Genomic DNA, 6000 nt, shown 5'->3' with positions numbered 1-6000 from the left:
TCCAGGAGAAAGAAGCTTTATGATGTACGAGAAAGGAGAATGATTGGAAAAATCTCCTTTTATTAGGTGAAATTGGATAGATTTCTGTGCATAAGTTTAAGGGACAGAATTTACAGAGCAGCTCTGAGTTCAGCCTAGGAAAATATAAGCACAGTGTGTGGTTCAGGAAACCTGTAGGGTCTCTCTCTTTCTCTCTCTCTTACTGACTTCAATTTTCTCAAAACAGTCAGTACCAAGGTCATCATGGAGGAATGAGCTAAAATTGAAGACTGAGGAGGAAGGAGTAGGTATGAAATTCTGAAAGAGAATGGGAAAAGGGTGGGACCCCAGCCTGATCATTTGAGTCCTGTGGTCAATGAGAATGGTAGCAGGGTTGTTGTTTGGGTTGTACATATACATATATACATATACATATACATATACATATACATATACATATACATATACATATACATATACATACACATATACACATATACACATACACATACACATACACATATACATATACACATATACACATACACATACACATACACATATACATATACACATACACATACACATACACATACACATATACACATACACATATACATATACATATACACATACACATACACATATATACATATACATATACATATATACATATACACATACACATACACATACACATACACATATACATATACATATATATTCTGTGCTTTCTTGAGCCACATTCATCTGCACAGGTTCAGTAGTAAAGGTGGGCAAAAGTGATGCTTTTCCAGGGTTAGTTTAGTCTGATGAGCATGATAAAGATCTGTACAAGAGCCACAGATTCTAAAGAGTAAAGAGATTATTATTACACTGATTGATCATGAAGTACATGTGCAATTTACATGAAAAGGAAGACATCCAAGCAAAGGAACACATGCTGTAGGGATACTTGCATTCTGGCCACTCATATGTGAAATAGTGCTTGATAGTAAATATTCTCTCAGTTTCTACTGTAGAACTAATAATATGTTGTTCTTTCAAAGAATCCACTTTGAAATGCCATTCTTGACTTTTGACATGCATTTCTATTGAAACTGCATGAAACTATAAACAATAAAATTATATGGCCATGCCATTGTAAGGAAAGAATTGTTTGTTTCAAACTTGGACATTCCCATTTGCTGGAAGGCATATTTTACTTCTCTTTATTCAGTATGGAGTAATGTTATCATTGTTTTCCCCTAAAGATAACTCAAATTTTAATATACATTTTTCTTGAATGTTTCTGATTTTTGCCTGCAAAGTTATTGATAGACGTTCCAAAAACTTTTTTTCATTCAATGCTGAGAACACAGAGCATCACCTAGTCGTATAAATATTCCTCATATTGTCTAATGTTGCTTTTCATCCTTGTAGGTTTATGACCTTAGACTTGTATGCACATACTATAACTGGAGGTCATATATATCTACCGGTGGAGTAAAGAAGCTTACCTCCCCAAAACAGTAACCAGTGAGTGGGTTAGTATTCATGGTGTAACAAGTTATTGTCAAAAGTCTATTGCCATAATTTAAAGAGATTTTAACACTACATTTCACAGAGCTATAGCTGTCACATCAGATAGATAAATAGATAAATGAGAACTTCTTGCACTCTGAAATTGTAATTCTTTCAATTTTTTTAAAAAGTATTTAATTTATTTATTTATTTGAGGGAAAGAGAGTGGGGAGAGAATGGGTGCACCAGGGCCTCCAGTCTGCAAATTACCTCCAGAAGCATGCACCACCTTATGCATCTGGATTACATGGGTCCTGGGGAGTCAAACCTGGGTCCTTAGGTTTTGTAGGCAAGCACCTTAACCGCTAAGCCATTTCTCCAGCCCAATTCTTTTAAATATTTATGTTGGCTTATTTTTCTCTTTCCATCTATGTAATCCCTTGTGCCCGTATGTGTTTACAGCACGGCACTATTTGTGTGTAATGTCTCCCTCTGCTCCACCATAAAACTGTGTAAGTCAGAGCTCAATTCCTGTGTGCAGAGTGATTGCTGTGAACTGGACTGTAACTGAAATGAACATTCATGCTGAGTCTGTGATGTGCAAAAAGAAAACAGGTCCTTATTTATCACAAAGTGCGGAAATGCCTTCCAGATTGCATTCCATCCTTCTTAGTCTAGAAAATATTCATAAAATGGGAAACAACGGATTGTTTCTGAGCCCAGTAAAATTAAGGATTATATAATGTTCAGTGTTTTTTTTTTTAATATTTTTTGTTCATTTATTTATTTATTTATTTATTTGAAAGTGACAGAGAGAGAGGGAGAGAAAGAGACAGATAGAGAGGGAATGGACACACCAGGGCCTCCAGCCACTGCAAATGAACTCCAGATGCGTGCGCCCCCTTGTGCATCTGGCTAACGTGGGTCCTGGGGAAACAAGCCTCGAACCGGGGTCCTTAGGCATCACAAGCAAGCACTTAACCGCTAAGCCATCTCTCCAGCCCAATGTTCAGTATTTATTTGACCATAGATATCATCTAGCTCTCACTGGCTATGATACAGTGACGTAACACACCAAAGATAAGTAAACTACCAGATTGTAAAGCAAAGTAAGGCTTAAAAAATTGAACTGGTTTTCTCTCTTTTTTCCAAAGCAAGTTGGGTTACTTATGATGAGGCCAACAGAGGGGTGTGCATTTAGGAGAACGAGCACACGCTGGACATGCGCAGCCTTGTTATTATGGTCGTGATCAGGCTGTGAGCTAATGCTCAAATGTAAAATGTAACTCTGGGATTTAAGCCTAGCATACAACATAATCAAGTTTCATTATTTCCATGAGTCATAGCATTTTTAATCTTTACTAATCAGCTGTAATTACCATTCTTCCTCACAGCAGGAGAGTGTACAAGCATTAACAATATATGAAGGGCCACATATGTAAGGAGGGAGACTCCAAAAAGAGAAAATGCAGGCATTCTAGGTAAACAGGAGGTTTCCCCTTAGGCCACACAGAGCTATGGAGGAGAAAAATGGACATTTCATAAGTTGCCATTCTTTTGTAATAACCAGATCAAGGTCCAAAGACAGACATATTTTCCATGTGGAAAACAGTTTTGTAATGCCAGAGTTATGGATTTTAATTAGGGCAATTTGGCTGATCAAAATGAATGGTCTATTAAATATTATGATGAATAATATACTTTTCTCACCAAGGACTAGTCTGTTCCTTCTATCTTTATCTTTTAATAAAGTAAGATAAAACTTTCATACAGGAATCACATAGAAAATTTTCCAGGTCTAAATGTTTCGAGAATCTCCCTGTAGTGTTCACAACTGATCACTGAAAGAGCCTTGCAGAGTCAAAAGTGAACAGCAAAGGTTTCTGATGCTTTCATTCTCCAGTGAGGAAACATCTGTGCCAAAATTGTTGATTGACGCAAGCAAATTCACTCTAATCTTCTGCATGTATACTCTTCAACAAGGACTTTTTCCCGTGTACTTCTCCAAAACCCATTGTTAAATGGACAGTTGGTAGAAACAGTCTCAAACACCACCAACTGAACAACACATTTTATGGTCATATAGTCTACTTAGCGTATAGGTCATATTTTGGGTAAATCACCTATGTTGAAACCTAAGTTAACTATGCGAGCTGTCTGCACTCAGCAGATCAAATTCCAAAGTTTTAATTTTAATTCTGTTCTTCACCTCAGGCTGTGCAGAGAACAGCAACAACAAAACACAAATAAACTAAGATAAAGGTTTATTTATTAAGATTATAAAGGTTCACTTTTTACTGCTAAGCTATTACTGGTTCAATCTCAAAGACATAAACTTGGAAAATTTCAAATATACTAGGGAATACATGTTATACAACATGAGGGAACCATCTAGGTTTTTCTATTTTCAAGTTATGGCTGCCAAAAACAGAAGAATTATGGACAAGCCACAGAGGTGACCTAGATTATCAAAGTTTTCCTAATTGGCAGTTCTTGACTTCCAGCTGTGCTGAGCAAAACCTACCACCCATTGAAATGTTGACATTCTTCTACCTCATTAAAATCTTCTATGAATATATTGTTCAATTAGCTATTATTTCTGAAGATATATCATGATGTGATAAATAGAACACCAGTTGCAATACTTGGTGTCAAGGCTGACCTATTTGCATTGTAGCCATTTGTATCTGCTTACAATATTGGACTCCATATCACAGTAGGCAGGACAGTTTTACCTTCTAAAGGATATTATATTTCATACCATAATTATAATGATGTTGTTGTTTCAATTTTTCTATGAACTTATTCTGATTCCTTTGAAGATATCTTCATAACTACAAATACACTTTAAGGGTCCTCTGTCATAAAATTAAGCCCCTCTTACAAAATTCCTATTAAAATTTTCAACCAGCTTATGTTAATTTGCTTTCATTGGTAAAAACTAAAAGAAGAGCCTTAATCACATCTTTTCATCTTTTTATGAGAAATAGCTCAAATTCACTCAATAGAGAATGGCTTCAAATCTATGGATTTCAGCTATGTGAAGCCATTGTATAGATTTACACCAAAAATATGTCTCATTACAAGGTATTTTTGTATTTGTGAATTATGTAATTAATTTGAACACATGATTTTCAAAGAGTTGTGAGATTATGAATAAAATTATCTTTAATTGGAAATTAATAATACATATTTTATCACATGTCAAAATCAATAAAGGCAACATAAATATATTGTATTAGGTACAGAAATGCCTATTTTCAGTTGCCATAAACCCAGAGTCCAGGGAATAACAAATGTGGTACAAAGGTGGAATATGTCCCAAATTATTTGGGGTTGGGCTATTAGCTTTGAGCTTTTTCAACCATAAGTCAAATTCTTCAATAATTATAATGTCAAGGAACAAACTAAACTGTAATTTATCATATATTTACTGGTGTTTGAGCAATTATAAACAGTCCACACAGCTTTAAAAATGTACCTCTAGCCACTTCCACAATCTTATTTTATAAAAATACTATCCACAATAATTTTTATGATGAGCTTAAATTTATCATTTTTATTTTGTTCAACATATGTCTGAGACTCATAATGCAATCCCTTTTGTGACTACTTAAGACTCCATTGATGTCTCTGCAAGTGTGGGGCATAGTCAGTCACACAACACAGACAATACTACAAATCGCAATTACTAAAATTGTCCCTCCCTGAGTTGTTTTTCTAATAAAGTCAAGTAAGTTATAACCGTTTGCCTCTCTTTTTAGCATCTACTGCATATCAGAGTCATCATGTTATTTCTTAGAATAATATAATACAGTGAAATTAACATTCAAAAGATTAATTTTGTCTGAAGCTTTCAGGTAAAATTAATGCATCCCAAGCCGAAGACCACCTTTTGCTTTATCCACCCTAATGTCACCGAGTCTGTTGCTGCTTCATGTGGATACAGAAGAGCAGAAGGAGCATGATGGGCAGTTAGTGAAGGGCCCTTGCCGGTCAGAAGTCTTGCTCTGTGCATTTGACTATAAATTCAGCTACTCTGAGCCACAGTTTTGTCTTTTGACCTTGCCTTAGAAATCTGTTAAAATGAATGTTATAGATAAAACAGTGTCGTTGAGAATCGTAGAGAAGATGGAGCCGAGATGACCAAACTTATCAGATAAGGAAAAGGACAGCGTTCCGGAAAAAGCACCCAAGCCAGGCTTGGCAACCTTCTAGCGGGCCCCACACGAAGCCCTGCTTGTTTCTCATCCTTAGCTCTGTTTCGTATATCCCTCACAAAGTGGCTTGCTTGGTGGACCCTCAACCTTCCCTGTGCCCACTCACTGGGACAAAGAGGCACACTGCCAGTTTCATGACTGGAAAGGACAAACATGGATGTAAGTGAGGACTGAAGATTTGGCCGGAGCTAAATTTCTTACCTCATGCCAGTCATTTTAAAGATGGACTTATTTCTCTAGCCAGAAGCCTTATCAACCCCAAGACAAAGACTCGTTGCCAGCCCACTTTCCAAGACCC

This window comes from Jaculus jaculus, chromosome 14 (assembly GCF_020740685.1).
Source record: "Jaculus jaculus isolate mJacJac1 chromosome 14, mJacJac1.mat.Y.cur, whole genome shotgun sequence".
NCBI classification, from domain to species: domain Eukaryota; kingdom Metazoa; phylum Chordata; class Mammalia; order Rodentia; family Dipodidae; genus Jaculus; species Jaculus jaculus.
The sequence above is the reverse complement of the archived record's forward strand: the minus strand, read 5'-3'. Positions refer to the sequence as shown.